Here is a 17,943-nt window from a genome sequence, read left to right as displayed (position 1 = left end):
GTTGACCACTAGTCTAACCTGCCCGTTCAACAAAGAATCCAACCCTCCTGCTCCCTCTCTACCCCTGCTTCCTGACAACTCTCCAATCGGGCACACCCTATTGGATGAACAGGATGGACGAGATCGTAGAAATGCTACATCTAATGAAAGAAGACTTACATAGTCTTATCCATCTTACCACTAAGGCAAATACCATTGAATGGTCAAGTAAGAATAGTTGTGCGACCATTCCTGTCCGCGGAAGATGCATCTCTTCCCCCTTCTTCTCTTCCCGCCTCCCTACACCCTTATGATCTGCAGCAGACTGGTACAGCCCAAGGCGGAATTGGAGAAAACTTTCTGCACCCAATGTATCCTCTAGACCTGGACTACTTCAACTCACTCTATGCAGGCACCACCAACGATCTTATGAGAAGACTACAGAGGATCCAGAACACAACAGCCAGACTGATCCTCAACCTGCCCAGAAGGACCCACATCACCCAGCACTCATCGATCTGACAATACTTGGTTATGCGGTACCTGAGTCGCTATCTACGTACCGTACCCTGGAGTAAGCCTTCTCACCTTGCAATCACTACCTTTGGCGAGTCAACTGTAAAATGGAAGTAACTTGATTTTCCATTTGAATTGAAACAGAATGTTAGGCCTCACAATTACAATCTTATGCCTTAAATCTCGTACCTGTAAACATTAGGAGTGCTCAGAAATAGGCTCAGTTACAGGAGCAAGTTCTACAAAAAAACCTTGACAAAGACCCCCAACCAAGGGTGCAATTTACTAAGGTTGATGGACACAAACACCAAAACTCCACCGCTAGACATAGGACAGTGGAAACAATTTAGCCATGACACTAGGAGACTTGACATTTAATCCTTGCTTTACCGTTTTGCCAAAATAGTCTAGGCAGGCTCCGCAGACCAGTGGCATTTCCTCTGTGAGAGTAGATCCCAAGTCTCACCATCAGAACCACTCACACACCACTTGTTGTGCAATGAGCAAGATTAAACTATGGAATCAAAAGTCATGTTTTTGAATTAATCTCCCCTTGTGACAACTATTGCACTCTTAGGTAATCACTTTCGCAAAGGGGGTGTTACATGTCTGTATAAGTTTAAGCTTTGTAAGTATTCTCAAAACTGCATTTTAATAGTAAGTTTATGAGTGCAGAAACTCCGCAGTTGGGTGCAGTATTTTATACCAACTTCTCTGCCCTGACTTCAGAGCCTCTGCACTCATAAACTTACTACTACAATGCAATGTTTTTTGTGAACACTGAAAAAGTATAAACTTACACAAGCGTGTAAGTTTACCTTTGTGAAGCAGGCCAGATATGTTCAGGTAGTTAAAATTTAAATCAAAATAAACATTGGTAGTTAGGATGTGAAAAGAAAATAGGAATATAACCCAATAAGCAATTTGGGGAGAGAACACCAAGGGCATCATTATGATATAGCAATAACATAAAATATATTCAAAAACCATTCTAGTATAAATTAAAATATTAAACTATTTAAAAATCTTTAAACTTAAATTTCCCACTCCAGTCAGTGCAACAGTAGGGAAGGTGTTGGCTAGCTGAGGGGTAAACATTACTATTCCCACTCCATTGAGTGCAAAAGTAGGGAAAGTGTTGGATAGCGGTGGGGTAAACATTACTATTCCCACTCCAGTGTGTGCAACAGTAGGGAAGGTGTTGGCTAGCGGGGGGATGACATTTACTATTTCCACTCCAGTCAGTGCACCAGTAGGGAAAGTGTTGGATAGAGGAGGGGTAAAAATTACAATTCCCACTCCAGTGAATGCAACAGTAGGGAAAGTGTTGGATTGCAGCAGGGTACAAATTAGTCTTCCCACTCCAGTCAGTTCAAAATAAAAAACAAAATAAATAAAAATATATATAAACATGTTAAAAATTAAAATAAAAATATATTTAATATAAAAAAATAAAAACAAATAAAAACATATTATAATATTGAATACATATGAAAAATACCTACAAAGATTATATTAAATAAAATAAAACATAATTTTCAAACAAATATTTTTAACTAGAAAATATTTACAAAAAAAACATTAATTATTACATAAATATATTTCTTTTATTTCCTACTCTATAACACTACACAAATCACAACTCACATCTAAATTTAAAAAAATGTACTTCCATAATTAACATAATTCATTACTAATTAAAGAAATATCATTAATTAAAAAGAAATAAACTAATAAAAATGATTTAACTTCGCACACTTTAACCCTATAATCCCCACTATATACACCTAAAATTAAACTGTAAAAAATGTATTACACAATTCAAACTTTTTTTTTAAACTATTACTATTAAACAACTAATTATAAAGTAAATAAAATGTATTTATTACCCAGCCTTTAAAAGTAAAAACCACACACTAAAAAAATAAACAATTACCCTATGTAAATATCAATTAATTAATATTAATTAACAACTAATTATTAACTAAACACAAATTACTTCGCAGCCTTTACCATTATCAACTCCACAACAAACACCTAAAAGTAATAACACAATTTTCATATTCAATTTTAAATAAATTAATTATCAATTAAGGAATAACTAATTAATCAAAAATAAATTACTTCCCACCGTTTACCCCTATAAACCCCCCAACCCACACCTAAAATTAATTACACAATTCCCATGAATAATTTTCAATAAATTAATTAATATCAATTGACAACGAATTATGAATTAATTTAAAAAAGCACTTCCCACCCTTTACCCCTATAAACCCTAAAACACACAACTAAAATTAATTACACAATTAATCACCAATTAATTATTATTAATTAACAACCAATTATTAATCAGTAATAAATTACTTTACACAATTAACACTATAAAATCTCAATTAAATAAATATTTAAAAAAAAATTAATAATCATTAATTTAATATAGTTAAATTACTTCCCACCCTATTCCCCTATAAACCCACAACCCTCTATGGAACTAAAAAATGCAAAATTGAATTAAAATAAAATTACTAACTACTAAAAATGAAACACATATATTAAAAAATATAAACAATTGTTATACAAAAACAATACATCACATACATTTAAAATATATACTAAAATACATAACACTAATTAAACAATCGATATTTTAAACAACTTATTTTTCAAACAATATTAAACACTTCTATATTTTTTAAATCAATATTTCTTACCTTAAATCGATATTCTTGGCCACGATATTCTTGCTGTCGATATTTCTCACTCACGATATTTAGGAATCGATATTTCTATAAGTCGACATTTAAAGCTCGATTTTGTCTGCACACCATCACATATGAGAGCACTATGAAACACATGAGTTCAGGGTGTGCACTGTACAAAACGTTCTCTTATGTTTGAGTTAATAAACTATAATGTTGTTCCATGTAAAACAACATCCTAGGCCACCCAAAGGGTGTACAAGAGAACCACTTACTCTTGGTTCACTAATGACATGTTTGTGAGGGCTGTCGGAGGTAGGAATGTTTATAAGATCATGTCTGAAAACTATCACTTTTAGTAAATTCCTCTCAAAGAAGAAATATAATACGGTGTACTAAGTTGTACCACATCTGTAAGTTAATGAAACCCACGTTTTTGAATTTCTGAAGAGAGTGTTACATTGTTACATATTCGGTGCATGATGTCTTTAAAAATGAAGGTGTTTCTAAAAATAGTTGTCACAGGACACCTTCTTTCCTTTTCCTTTACTAGAGTTAAGGTATAAATCAATTCTTTCCCATTTAACAGGTTTCAGAATGTTATTCGCAGTCAAGTAAACACCAGGCCAGGGCTGCTGTTAACCCGGGGGGGGGGGGGGGGGGCGCATGTACAGGCCAGGAGGCTGAAAGCGGCTCCAGGGACAGACTTTGAGTATCCCTGTCCTACGTGATGTGTTTTTCTTTCTCTTAAACTATTTTATAGATCTTTTTATATAACAATGGCTGTCACAGGCTTAACTGCGAGGCAATAGCTCATCCATTCAATAATTCCTCTTAGAGCTTTTGTAGGTACCAAGAAACATGAGAGCGCGCCTAAACATGCCTTCGCGTGACCCGTCTATCAAGGTTAAAATACAGCCATATTGGTAACCAAAAAAGCCGATGCACGTAAAAAATAAAAATAAAAAAAGGTAAAGATCGCCACATGCGATGTAACACTCTAAGTAGGTTTCACTTTACTCGGTCACCAGACTCGAGACAGCCTGTGCGATCGGTTTAAAAAGAGACTGTCGGCAGCATGTCACATGCGAAGCGTTTCCACAAAGCTACTGGAGAAGAGACACAATTAACACCGGGCATCACTCGATCCCTCTGTCTCTGAATTGCAGTCAATGAGCATTAGTCAGGAATGGCGGGAACGAGCCTGGGAGTAGGGGGGGAATTGTTGGCAGGATCCATTAATCTGCGCCCTGGACTATTAATACATTTCTGAAGCTGCTGCTGCTGTTTAACGTTGTATTTACCAAGAGGGCCTCCTCTGCTCGACTGGGGGTTCTGTGGTCCTTATTCATGTGGGTTACGTCACACATGAAATCAACATTTAAAAAGGGGACTTTGAGAAAGTGAGTTTAAAATTTCAAGTTTCTCCTTCACAAAACTTTTGGTTTTCATTTCACATTTCTCATGTTCCGCACAGCGCCTGGGATATTTTCACCTCCTGCATCTCCGCCCTGTGAAAAAATATATATCCGACTTCCTGGAGCTTCTTGGCTGCAAATAGCTCTCCTAACCGCAGATAATTTTGTACATTGAAAACCGGACAATAATGAATGTTGAAACGCTGGGAGACTTCTTTTTTGAAACACAATGGGTCATGTGTTGTTTGTTTCTCTTAGCGGAAATTGTGGTGGTATTTCAGCGATAGTCCTACCAGAAGGCCTCCCAGCTGCTGGTGGCCCCAAAAGCCAGTAGGTGAATATGCTTATGAAAATTTGTTCACGTGTCACATGCCTACCAACTCACACAGTACCACCATGTAATACATGATATCGGCTCCCTTCACATGAGCGCCCACATCTCACTGTAGCACAAAGGATCAGCTGGAAACCCCTTCACTGAGAGGATTTCCAACTGAGTTTGGTGGCCCTGTCCAGTTGATATCCATTACATGTGTTAAACTTCCTCTGGACATCTACGGCAGGCTTAGAAGGTTTTTTTAATCTTTTGTGGAGGGGTTGGGATGCAGGCAGAAGTGCCTCAGGCTGTGCTAAGCCCTGCACCATGCTCCCCCACAGTGAAATATTTTCGGAAGCTGGCAGGTCTGGGGCATGCACTGGCTACCTCTGAGTGAAATAAACAATTTTCATGGCATTTGGCATCAATTTACATGTAAATAAAAAAAATCAAGTTTCATTTGGGTGCCCAATCAACGACAGTACTTAGACAGTAAACCAGGACTGGATGGTATATATGCCCGACAGAACACAACAGGCATAAGAACCCAACCACCCCAACCAGCTGTTACAGCGCTGCTAGATCCATGGACATTTTCCCACAAACAACTTAAAATACACGTCTATCTACATGAAGGAGCCCAGTAAAGCTTTTCAGAGCCAAGATCTCCCCTGATTATTTATGTTGGAGGCGCAGCAACCCTGGTCATGGCCTGCTACACATTCATTCTTTGGTCATGTCCCAAAATAACTGAATACTGACAGGGAGGGATTATGCAGAATACTACACATCGCAAGAGTAATACATGTGTACCAGCAGGAAAGTTCGCCATATCAAATGACTCCGCAGAATGAGGACACACAATGTCCCACTGGAGACAATGGATGGTAACAGCACTCTCACACCTAAAGTATGTATTACCACACCCTTCCGAACATCAGCATGTATACTCATGTTGTGATGATCTTGATACCTTTAGAAAATGTGGGGTGTTGCATTACCTTATTGCACACGTGACCCCTGTGTGCTAGTTCGTGTACTCATTAACTGATGTATTCAAATTGTAATGGTCTGAATATTATTAGGTACAGCATGGAATTGCTATACTGTATGGTATATAAAGGCTGGTGTAACATTATAAACTACTGTTGAAGTTTGATACTACATAGCTGCAAATTGACACTCGTTATACCGTGTGATATGTACTAATTGTGGACTATTCATATAAATGTAAATAAACAAAAAAAGGTTTCGGTAGTGAGCCATTCACGTCTGTCAGTGCTAGACCACTTAGGGAGTGACAAGATGAGCTCAGCCTCAGCTCTTTTCCCCTGCGAAAAGGGGATGCGTTGGCTGCTTTGCAGTGGTATGTTAATGCAATGGCTATTTATATAGTAAAATGGAATCAAAGTGGACCAAAAACGGTTGTTCCTTCCTGGCGTGAAGAGTTCCTACACGCTAAAACATGTTCATGCTAAAATGCATTTATGTGAATTCCTTGCTACAAACTATGGATCAAAACTAAAATACTACTGGTTCAGATGTAAATATAATTCTATCTGTTAATGAGTACTTATATTGTGTCCATGGCAACGACCATTCCTTTTTAACTCCTTTAGTAAGTCTTCAAAAAAGTACCAGGATTCTTGACTCATTTGCTACATTCAACTCAATGTTTCGCTACATACCTTTGTGTCCTTATTAAGTCGAAGTGTAAGACTTCCATAGATTTAAGTGTGTTTCAAAAGTTACCTACGGCTATGGAACTTTGGAAGTATGCTGATGGACACCTCTAGTTCCTTAAATCCTACCTGCATCGCTCCCAGCAGTCACTGTCCTCAGACTGGAACTCTTAAAGTCCTATCCCCTTATCTGTCTTTTCTCTTCTGCTTGGCTTTGAAAAAAGAAGGCACTGGGAGTCTGCCCTGCACCTCATTTTCTATTTTCCTGTGCTGTGTTGAAAGTGTACATCTTACATTAAGTCAATGGAGTACTTGTAATTCCAAGCAATGGATTGGCTTCCACATGCAACATCTGTGTAACCCGGAGGCCACTCTGCTGGCTGAAAAGGTTGAATGCCAAAGAATTGTGTAGAGAAATGTTGTCTGACATAGATATCAAGTCCTAAGTATAACCTACAAAAGTACTGCCGAGATGGCTATAGATTTTGTATCATTAAGTACAATGGGGAGATAATTCTGTTAACAATGTTTTGGACACTATATTTATGCCAGACAATCTGACAATTATATTCCGGTGACACACTGTTGTGATTAACATACCTCTAAAGTCTCTAAGCGCTTACTTTTACCCGTAATCTAACATCTGTACACACTGAGGAACAACAGCTCTCTCAGACTCTGGTGGTTGAGGAATTTGCTAAAGTAGGTGTCTGCGAACCCACCTGTGACTTCTGACATCGTGTGCTCCAAAGACCAGGGTCGGCTCCTCCGCTTAGGTGGAGGAGCATAGGCCCACTGCTCACAGAGCAGTGGAAAATGCAAAAAAAAATGATCTTTATCATTTTATTTTTCGTAGCTACTGGGTGGGGCTGGTGTCACAGGGGTGCTTGGTTCATGCACTTAAGTGCACATGACGGTTTCGCCAGCCAATCATGCGCACTTTGCATATTCTCTACAGGTTGTAATACACAGCCTGGGTGGAGAACATGAAAATGCTGCATGTCCCCATCTCAGCGCCGAACCACGGCGCTCAGACCAATCACAACGCTGCATTGTGATTGGCTTAGGGGAGCCAGGGTGCTTCCTGGTTCCGGAACTCATCCGGAAGAGAAGCAATGACAGCGAGACGGCAGCAGTGAAAAGGTAAGTATTTTTTAAAATATTTTTTTCAAGCCCCCTTTTCCCCCTGCCACTCCTGTTCCCTGCCAGCCACCATCCCCAAAGGCCACCAACAGTTGCTTTTCCTTGCTCAGTTCAAAGCAAAACCAAAGGGGATGATGGACGGAGTGTTGAACATTGCAATCATTCACCCCCAGTCAACTGATCTGGGTTTAATCAATCATCATTCTTTAACTCACTCCACCACCCCAGTTCAGACATGGCCATATGCAAATCAGTCTGACCCTGTGTCTCATGGGAACAGTCCAGCCCGAACTGCCAAGCCATGTCTTCCCTGGACCGGAAACAAGCATCCTGGGACCGGTTTCTGGCTAATCGCCGTCATCAGCCAGGCTAGCTTGAATCCAGTGGCAAAGTGAGCAAGGGACTCACGTCTGAGCATACCCTGCCAACTGAGGGCAAACAAAGCAAAACCCAAGGGGATGATGGACGGAGTGTTGAACATTGCAAGCACTCACCCCCAGTCAACTGATCTGGGTTTAATCCATCATCATGCTTTAGCTCACACCGCCACCTCAGTTCAGTTCACCCATCCCTGCTGAAACTAACAGAAAATGCTGTGCACATACTCTGCATCCCCAGCTTTATCCCATCAATGCATATTCATGTTCACGTTAATGAGGGTATTTATTTTTCTGTGTTTTTCTGAGAATCACGTCTCATTTATAACTTTTAATGTACTCGCCACATCGTTTATCAGCCCGTAGGATATTATAAAGAAGATTATTTGCTTTATAAGGCCAGCAAAATATTTTTGGAGTGTAAACACAAAGGTAAGTTAAGGAACATACCCCTTATCTTCCTTTCCTTTCCAAATGTAAAAGCTTAAAGACTCTGCAAAGTAACTAAGGCCATGTCAGCACTGCTAGCTTAAGCGGCCTTTTTAAATGCAACTTTTCAAAGTGAACACCCAGTTTGTGAGGCAAAGTTTCTCCTAAGGGGGAGCTACATGTTTCCCATATTCTTCAGAATTCAGTTTAAAGTGGTTCAAACCACCAAGTAGCGCCAGACACATATCCAGGGTTAAGAATGTATCTGAAAAGTATGGGAAATGTTACTTAAATAAGTTAATTTAAGCTAGCCCAGTATAAACGGAGGTAATAAAGAGAAGCACGGAGCTCTTACATAAATGTCAGCCAGCTGCGTTGTGAACCCTAGCAGCTACAGGGTGTAGGGTTCTTTATAGGCCTCATTTCTCTGCAGCTTCAAAGACAAAAGTTCTCAGCGTGGGGCCCTAGGGCTGTAACATTAAACAAATACAGTGAAGGCGACAGCGGAAGATAAGGAAATGGGGGGCAAAGGACAGATTATAACAAGCATTGGCATAGCCAATCGGTCTCGCCTTTGGGATCTTATAAGTGTTTAGCCATGCAACAGTTGCTTGTGTTGCACCAAGGATATTGTGCGGCATAATTACCAAAAGCGAGACCTATTGGCTATGCCAATGCTTGTTTGTAGATTGGATGGAAGATTGACCCTTGCTGAGACTCTGGTATAGAATTTTTATGGAGACCGTAGTTGAATAATTGGCAAAGTATTTTGCTCCATAAGTCTGGGTCATGCTTGTAGATTGAAGCTGGCACCCCGTTTGGGCCCAGCGCCCCATTTCCCCTCATTTTCTTAATTTGCGCCGCAATAGTGGCCTGGACGAAGGCAAGAGCTGGAATGTCAGTCTTCTTGTTTATAGACAGCAGGACTGATTCGTTGCTGTGATGTAATGATCCAATAATGATCCATTATGAGCAAACCCAGTATTGTTGTGGGACCTTAATGCCAGCAGCACAGGTGGGGCAGTGCTCTAACTGATTAATCAGGGCCCACAGGGATTTGTTGTTTGCTGATTTGCAGGCTTGTACAGTTTCAAACCAGTCTTGCTCATTCCTTGCACACTTTGCCTCCCAAATAGCTTTCTTATATTCCTTCCTGATCTCTATAAATGTAGGAGAGGGAGTTCCGGGTGTGTGCAAATGTTGCGTTGCCTTTGCTGCTTTCAGGACCTACCTCTGTTGCTTGAGAGCGCTATTGTGTCATCTGTTGGTTGCCAGACGTGGTGGAGCAGACGCTGTCATTTGTTTGTTACAAGTTAAATTCAAGCAATCCAATAAAACAGGACTCTGCGCATTGGCTTTCACAACGGATCATTATGCCACCCTACTATCAGATATCGATAGGAAGCACCTCTTTCTTGGTACAGGCTGCCATGTTCTGGAACTCACTGCCAGCTATGTCTCCAAGTATCTATCAGCATTAAGAGTGCAAAAAAGAAATGCCATGACTGTTTCCAAGGTAACTACACCATCCTATAATCTTGAGAAAGAACGTGGAACAATAATCACTCCTTCCAGTACAATATACAGTTCACAGATATTAAACCGTTCAATCAGCATACCCTTCTCATGTTGGCAAACGCTCTTTTTATCTCCAGGTAAGTTATGAATCGCTGAACTGTATCTAGCCTAGGTATTATATAGTCATGTAAATACATAACCTTTCTGGCCCTCGCTAACAGTATAAGACTGAGGGTCCATGCAGCCAACTGTAGTTCAAATAATAATGATAATTCATATTTCAAAGAAGCTGCTTAATAATTTCCATATACTTGTTGGCCCTCTTACACTCACATAAGGCAGAAAACCTAGCCAGGTCATGTATATCTCCCAGTGTTGTATCAATCCACAGTCACAAACCACCCACCATCAACTGAACAGGCATGAAATAACTACAAAGATCTGCCACACATCATATTACATCAGAGAACTCTAATTTAGGCCACCACTGCAGGTCACTGCTAACTATATTGCATTACGGATAGTTAACATCTCACAACAAAAAGGATGATTGTGAAGTTCCTCCCAGCAGATTTCCTAGCCACTTCTTCCTCCAAACTATACCTGCTAAAGCGCATAAACATAAACAAAAGTCTCAAAATAGACAACCCTGTAATCAGCGAAGTGGACTGAGATCATATTAAATGCCATAAAGGGACCTGCAGAGCTGATCAAAGCTGCCAGCCTATTCAAAAACCATAAATTACTACTATTTTCAAACTTCTTCATCCATCACACAGCCAAGAACTGTATCCCATAACACGATAACCACACCTCGGCTGTCATCACACATGATATGAAAAAAGAGATGTGATGACAAGCGAGACTTTCAACCACACACATAGAAAGTGCAATGTGCTCATACAGGGGTAGTAGGAGCACTGGCACGCCAAGGTGCGAGGACATGGCCATGGTGTAGCTAATAAGACTCTCACTGACAAATTTCTACAACTAGATTTGCTGCAGAGGGTCGTGATCTGCAGATTCAACCCGCAGGGGACCATGAAAATGACGGGACACTTCACTGATAAAATAATGGAGCGCACTTGGCACAGCAGACTAGATGTCAAAAATACTACGGTTTCTGCTAACACAATGGCAAACGCCGAACAGACTGACTCTCGTCAAATTCCACTGGCTTTAAAGACACATATGGCTAGCTTTGCTCCAATTCCATCTCTTTCTGAATTTGATTTCATACTCCTGCTTTACCTGCCTTCCAGAGATCGACTGATATTTGTGACTGACTATACCCGCAACCTTACTAGACTTTTATCGTCACCAATCCCAGGGGAAACTTGATTAATCTTTTGCTGTCTGTTTCTCTCTTTCAGCATTAGGGACAGTCTGATAGGTCACTGACTTTACCCCAACCCTAGAGGTCAAGCAGAAGCACTAGCTTGCATGCCATTTCCCCATTCGCCCATGGGTTAGTGCATCAGTGTAGTACCAGAGCGGATTCCAACCCGACGCTGGAAGGAGAGTTTTGTTTACAACTCTCTTGACACCAGCCACAAGCCATATTTCCTAACAACATCCACACTAGCAAAGAATTTGTGTCAAAGAGAGTGTCACGCTGCCATAGTTGCCCTTACGGTCCTCACCAGGATGAAGGCGCTGGCGACCAGCAGCTGGCACTTGGCGACTCGCCCCCACTGCTTCTCTGCTATGTCCTCGCTGCCGCACCCGGTGAAAGTGAGTGCCACTCCCTCGCTGCACTGCCTCCTGGCAGATAGAGGAGGTCCACCCTGGCGCTGTGGTTAGCAGTGCACTGTGGGCCTCAGAATGATACCCACGGGTGGGTGTCCGTCTTCCTGCTAGATAAATGGGGAAGTGTAAGTGAAAGAAACGTGCAACGGTGTTTCAGAATCGTAGGAGCTACCTTCATCTTGTGCGGGTTACCAAGGAAAACAAGCTGTCAGGAACAATCAGGAAGCAAACCGCGCTGGTCCTGCCTCGGAAAAGGTTCACGAGAGGTACTACAGTGTCTACAAGTGCCTCACGTTGAAGGCTGCTGTACAGCACCGTGGAAATATCAACCCGACGTACTAAATTAAAGATACTATTGAACTGTGGCATCCCCAGATGCCAAATTTGCCATGGCTGCAAAAGTGAAAGCAGCTGCAGCGTCCTGGCAAAAGTGAAAGCAGCTTCAGCGTCCCGCGAGTGGTGCGCTCGCGCACGTGTGAAATCTGACACAACAGATGGCACACTGTGCGCCGCTGCTAGTAACCGCAATCCGTAGGCCTTTTCACACACACAAGTGTGTGAAAAGTCCAGAGTGATTCCAGGAGGACGTTTTCCTAGAGCAGCGCATGCGCGCTGCGCTAGGTTCGACCTAAAAATGGAAGCGCAAGTGGGAGCAGGAAACAAAGAAAGATGGGTAGGCAGAATTGGGAATGAAGATTGGAAGGCTGAAAGCAATGAAGGGTGAAAGGAATGAAAGAGGTGTGAATGGTAGGAAAGGTAGGAAAGACAGACTAGTGAAAGGGTGGATGGCTTTGTGGGTGGACAAGTTAAAGGACAGAGGACGGCAGAGTAAATGGAAAGATGAGCGTTGAGATGGTTGAATGGGCGAAATGAGCAACTGATGGATGTGATTTATTGATAGACAGGTGGGTCGAAGGATGGATGGCTATACCGATCAATGCATGCAAAGATGATGGATGGATGGAAAGGAACATAGAAGGATGGAATGGAGAAAGATCTGATGATGGATGATAGAATGGATGGATGACAGAACGTATCGGTGAAACAGTGGCTATCAATGGGTGGAGGGAAGGGTGAAAGGATGATTGGATGGATGCTTGGATGGAAGAGGCAAGCTAGCTCTCAAGTTTTGCTTGCGTCGCACCATCAGAGGTTTGGTTCAAAGGGGGGGAAGAGGGGTATTTTCATTTTCTGGCTACTGCCTTGATGTCAGCAGAAAGCACCTCTCACTATTCGTGCACTATTTTTCTCTTTCACGCTCTGCTCAGCTCAGAGCCCATGGACATGAGTCCAGGAGATGATTTGCTTCAGGTGGTGAATATCCATCAGACACCTAAATTTATAAGTTTGGGAATTCTCTTTAGGTGCTTTCGGTACAGGTGTCCTTCCACTCCCATAACTTCAACTATTCCCACCTCTGCCGTACAGTGTGCAAACAGCACACCTTTCCCCTTCATCCTCCTATTATAAATGCTCATGGAAGGCACATGTACATATAGCAAACCCTTGAGTCCCAAAGTCCCAAGTAAACCTTCCTCCACCACCAGAATGTTGGCTCCCAAGTCATTTTTCAAAAATGTACTTTACCCATTCTTATAACCTCAAACCGTCTTATTTGAAAAATGTAGATTTTTCAAATGCATTCAGTTCTGACTTGTTGCTTTTCTCACGTTTTGATTCGAATGTATTGCTTTACTCACTTTTCCTTTCAAGCTTTTCTCCAGTTCCTGGATTTGCACATCTCATTTGTCCAAACCCTACTGAATTTAAAATCCAGTTCTCTGTCCAACGTCCTTTCCCTTTCAGTATCTTTCCTCCCTCTGGTTACAGAATTTGCAAAACAAACTCACATTTTAATTCCCACAGGGCATGAGGATTCATATGCATCAAAACATCTGCTGCTAATGAAGGGTATAAACTGTCTCTTGGGTTTTTAACTCTCTCCACTGTAACATAACTAACTAACTCAAAATGTGTTCACTTTATAGCCAAGTGCAACGAATAACCACGAGATGGTCTCTTGGATGCCTTATAAATCTGGCATAAATAAAAAATGAACAAGTAAACAAACTAAATGATTAATAAATATTGTCCAGTTCCGTTTTTATATTGGGCAAGTGTCAAATGCTCAATGTGAAGTTGCTCTAGTTCTGAATTTAATCCCTGGATTCCCAAGGTTCTGTGACGGCAACAGAGCTAACAGTGCATGTGATGTGTCTCTGACCCAGAATCTAGCTGCTAGGTCAGTTTTAGACCCGACAGCCTTAGGGTAGACTTCCCCCAACTTTTTGGCTGCCTCCCTCCATTTTTCTGTACCCATTTCTGCTGGCTCCTAGGGCTCTGGGCACTTTAGCACTGCTAATCAGTGCTAACATGATTGTGCTCTCACCCCTAAAACATGGTAACTTTGCATCGTACTCAATTGTCATATTTAATGTACTTACAGTGGTGTAGCAAGGGGAGGGGCAGTCCACCCCGGGTGGCACAAGTTTTGGGGGCAGCATCTTCCCCTCTTACCTGCGGCCATCACAGAAATCACAAGCACCCCCCATCTCCACCCGGGCAGCACATGGGCTATCTATGCCACTATGTACTTATAAGTCCCTACAGATGCCTAGGGCCTGTAAATTAAATGCTACTAGTGGCAGCACTGATGGAGTCACCCGCGTAAGTAGCCCACTAAACCATGTCTCAGGCCTGCAGTGCCAAGACCTGCACGTGCAGTTCACTGTCACTGTGACTTGGCAGGTAAAACTACTTGCCAAGCCATGAACTTCCCCTTGTATTACATATAAGTCACCCCAAAGGCCGGCCCTTGGCAACCCAGAGGTCAGGATGCAATGTAAGCAAAGGGAAGGACATGTACTTGTCTGCTTTAAATGTCCTGTTAGTGAAAAACAGCCTATTTTGTTTTTCACTACGTCAAGGCCTACTCCCCGCATAGACAAGCACTAGGAAATCCCTTACCAGCTTCTAAGTGGTAACTCTGATCACAGAGGAGTGGCTTTATCATGTTTGGTATGGGCGGAATAGTAGTGATGAATGCGCTTTGCTGGCAAGGTTGGATTTAACACTACTAGTGAAGAAATGCCACCTTCAGGCAGTGGGGATTTTTCTGCTCTTAACTTTGCTCTATGTGACCTCCAGCCTGTGTCCAATACACATCTGGACAGGGTGACAGTTCCTATTCATGCATTTTTCCCCGACAGGCATAAACCCAGGAAGGCCAGCGGTGGCTGAACACCACTCTGCTTAAAACTGCATTCCGATGGCCGGCCTAGGCAGACGGGAAGAAAGGGGGCTCCCACCGGGACATCAAGGTGTAATGACCTGACCCCTGCCTGGTGGTCCCTATAGATAAAAAGGCACACAGAACTGGCTTGAAAGGGGTGCTTGTGCACTTCAAAACCAGTCTTTGAAGTTTCTCCCACATCAAAGGCACATTTGGGTATAAGTACTGAACCTCTGACCCTCCCAAATCAGACACTCCTGGACCTACACCGAATCTATGTCAGTTTTTTAATGAAGGCCTCGAAACAGGTCTCTATCGGGTCTGTTTTGTGCCCTGGCACAGGCGGTTCATTTTTTTCCAGACTGCAGTGACAGCAAGCACATCGATGTGCGCTGTTCACACTGCTCACTTCTCACTAGTGGAGACGTAACGGCATGACGTCATGCAGGTGAGTGTTGTAGGGGAAGGGAAATCCTTTAAAGAGAGTCATTTTCTCTCTGGATTTCCCTTCTCTTTTTGAAATTCAGGAGCAGCAACATTGTGGTGTCACCAGGGCTTTAGGTGGAAGCTTTTTCAATATTCTATACAAGCCATACTTGCTGCTTATGTATCTTAAACAACTAACAACCATTGACAAAGCAAATAGTCCTTACTGGTTGTAGGTATGATGTTACTTGTATCATATATCTGGATGCAATTACATAAATAGCAATATACAAGTTGGGCGGCACACTATGCTAAGCACAGATTTGTAGCTGGTGTTTTTAAGCCACGCCCATAATTACTTTGCCACGCCCCTTGGAGAGCCCCCCTAGTTTTTTCATCCCACTTAAAGCCCTGCTACTAGCAGCAACCCTGAAGGCCTGAGCACCACCCTCACTCAAGTCATTTTCTTCACACTAGAAATTACTAAACATCCAGCTGTAGAAGCTATCCTACCATATCATACATCACCTTAACATATAGTAGTACCACTTCTGGTGCATTTTGCTAATTTATTCTTGCATTGCAACGCTCTGTCCCGATGCAAGTTTGCCCCCTGTTGAAAAACTTGGATAAAAAGTGAAGTTACCCCTGACGAAGGACTAGGAAAGTCCGAAATGCATTGGGTGGAATTGCGAGAAGCCAATCAGCATGAATTGTTCACTCTAACATGTCAATGTTGAAGCCCGAATGGGCACGCAGAAGACAGATGAAAATTAAATAAAAAACTACTGTGGAACCTCGCTGTTTTAGTGGTGATTATGATACAGAAGATTAAGTTGGAATAAAAGTTTGTTAGCATTTGGATTTAACCTGGAGTACTACGTAGATATATGTTTACCGTGAGGATCAAATCCTACTCTTCGCAGTACGACTGTTTGGCGCGAAAAGATTTGTGCCTTTTTGATTGCTTTTTTCCACTCCGTGACTTTGGGACGGATCACGGCAACAGTTAACGCACGCAACTTTTGAACTAGAATAGTAACTGAATTAAGGAAAGGAGTGCATTTTGCTCATTTATTCTTGCATATTACAGAGTTCTGACGTTTCAGAAGCACCCCATGCAGTTTGACGCATTCAGCAGAATACTACTAGCCAGGGCTTTAAGTGGGCCGGTTCTCACCGGTGCTGAGCACCGTCAGTTTTTTAATGGAGGCCTCGAAACGGGTCTCTATCGGGCTCTGTTTTGTGCCCTGGCACAGGCGGTCTGTTTTTTTCCAGACTGCAGTGACAGCAGGCACACCGATGTGCGCATGCTCACACTGCTTACTTCTCACTAGTGGAGAAGTTACGGCATGAGGTCATGCCAGGTGAGCGTTGTAGGGGAAGGGAAATACTTTAAAGAGTCATTTTCTCTCTGGATTTCCCTTCTCTTTTTGAAATTCTGGAGCAGCAACATTGTCCTGGTGTCACCAGGGTTTTAAGTGGAAGCTGTTTCAATATTCTATACAAGCCATACTTGGTGCTTATTTAGCTTAAGCAACAAACAACCATTGACAAAGCCAATAGTCCTAACTCGTTGTAGGTATGATGTTACATGTATTATATATCTGGATGCAATGACATAAATAGCAAATTAAAAGTCGGGCGGCACACTATGCTAAACACAGATTTTTAGCTGGTGTGGTAAGCCACGCCCATAATTACTGTGGCCACGCCCCTTTGAGAGCCCCCCTAGTTTTTGCATCCCACTTAAAGCCCTGCTACTAGCAGCAACCCTGAAGGCCTGAGCTCCACCCTCACTCAAGTCATTTTCTTCACACTAGAAATGACTAACAACATCCAGCTGTAGAAGCTATCCTACCATAGCATACATCACCTTAACATATAGTAGTACCACTTCTGGTGGTGGTGTATTTGCTAGCTAATAGTTGGGTGATTATCTGACACAGGGACAATTATTGGCAGTAGGTGGCAGCACAGTATCCACAACAACTGTTTCTTCTCCTAGTGCAAGAATTGTAATAGCCACTTTTAAAGCAGAGTTTACTCTATCAAAATGACGAAGTGTTTCTTGTGGCAAAGATATTTTCTCACTGTGCCTTGAGTATTTTATATTGGGCACAAACATTTCATATAAGCATATGTAAAAATTCCTGCTGTGAAGAAATGTATCTCTTGGTTAGTTGGCCCAGACGTTACATTATTGAATTAGTTCCCCTTAAGAAGTGTCAATAAAAGCTATGTTTCTCAGTCAGAATATTTAGGAAACTGCAGTAAAATGCAGTTTTCAGTCTCAATTTGTTTCCAGAAATGTTCTTGGGGGTCAGCTCCCACTTCCACATCATCTCAGTGCCGGTCCGGTTGCCAATAACTCGGGGAGCATGGAGCTGAAATGAACACACGTCCAGATCCGGTTATGGTATGTTATGTAGATATGTATAGCGAGACGACTCACC

General features: G+C 42.0%; 1 protein-coding gene across 3 annotated transcripts in view; it reads right to left on the bottom strand.

Moving 5' to 3' along the window:
• Positions 1-17,943, bottom strand: part of FGF1 (fibroblast growth factor 1) — a 433,963-nt gene that overhangs the window by 302,411 nt on the left and 113,609 nt on the right. The window lies entirely within an intron of this gene.

This window comes from Triturus cristatus, chromosome 7, assembly GCF_964204655.1.
Source record: "Triturus cristatus chromosome 7, aTriCri1.1, whole genome shotgun sequence".
NCBI lineage: Eukaryota > Metazoa > Chordata > Amphibia > Caudata > Salamandridae > Triturus > Triturus cristatus.
Note: the sequence above shows the minus strand (reverse complement) of the source record. Positions and strands in the feature narration are given on the sequence as shown.